Source organism: Glycine max, chromosome 20 (assembly GCF_000004515.6).
Source record: "Glycine max cultivar Williams 82 chromosome 20, Glycine_max_v4.0, whole genome shotgun sequence".
NCBI lineage: Eukaryota > Viridiplantae > Streptophyta > Magnoliopsida > Fabales > Fabaceae > Glycine > Glycine max.
This window is the reverse complement of record NC_038256.2, coordinates 24,494,079-24,495,490: the sequence shown is the minus strand read 5'-3', so window position 1 is coordinate 24,495,490 and position 1,412 is coordinate 24,494,079.

The following is a 1,412-nucleotide window of genomic DNA, read 5'->3' as shown; positions in this document are numbered from 1 at the left end:
GTAGACGATCAATCTCAGAAGCAATTGATTTAAAGCATCCCCTCGAAACCATCCCAAGAAGCCTCTTGTATAAGGTTTTTTTATATACATGGCCAACCACATGCGTACTGGTTTCAAAGGATGCTTTAATTTCGACGTGTTGCAGCGTGATCATGTTGTTTCATGGCATCCCAAACACTACATAGGTCTCCAACGCTATTTTGTAGTACTCTCCCTGAGAGCCCAATGAGCTGATTCAACCCTACATTTAAAATACACAACAAACATGAAAATATACAACAATTAAATACCATTTAATATTAATCGTTACTAACAAATAAAATCAGTTGTTAATACCTGTTTGTTGTTGTGTTGCCTAGGTGCATGACCTTATTCGTCCATGCTGTAATAAATTTTTCCTTGTGGGGGATAATCCATGTGTCGTTAACATCCCCCAACGAACATCGGCCAAGGCAAACAAGCAACTTGAAACTTCTGATGTGACTCATGGAACTCGTATTCGGACGGACAATCAACCAAAGTACCCCAGTTATCCATTACATAGTCCCAAGCATTTTTTTCCCCGATTAAAGATTTGCACTTCGCCTTCGCCTTCTTATCGATATGAAACCTGCACAACTAATTAGTAGACTCGGGAAACACAGTTTTCACTGCATTCATCAGTGCTAGGTCTCTGTCAGTGACAATAACAAGAGGGAGGCGATCGTGTCTTAAAAATAGGCCTCGAAATCGTTCCAAAGCCCATACAATATTATTAACACGCTCAGCCTCCAGATATGCAAACCCAGCAGAGAATGTCATCGCCGTTGGTGTCACTCCAACAAAGTCAAGTAGTGGGAGTCTGTACCTGTTTGTTTTGTAGGTACTGTCTATAAAAAACACCAGATGACATGCATTGCATAACTTTACTGCATCTGGGTGACACCAAAACAGATCACGCACCACAACTTCATCCTTCAATCTATGCCAATGAATGTATTGATCACGTTCGAGAAGCTTCATCAGATGCTGCATTTCGGTATCAGCTCCTCTTATTGAAGAACGATATGCACTTCTTGCATTGTAAATTTGCTTTATCGTGGTGTAACTGTCGGCATTGTGTTCCTTCAACGTTAGCAAGATGTTTTTCGGTTTCACCATCGACTTTGTCATATCAGCAATAATTTTCTTTTCTTCCTTAGTCAATCGCCCAGCGTATGGATGTCCAACTAAGGACTTCGCCAATTCATGATTATGAATCCCACAGATCAACTTCACCATCCAACCTTCCCCTCCACGCACTGGTTTCCCACGAAGCCTAAAGGGACAACCACATTTCCTACTCCCGGTGTCTTTTCTAACGAATTCTTTATTTCTACACTTGTACGTACCACTCCTTTCACACCCAAATAACAAGTCCTCAGATGGTACGA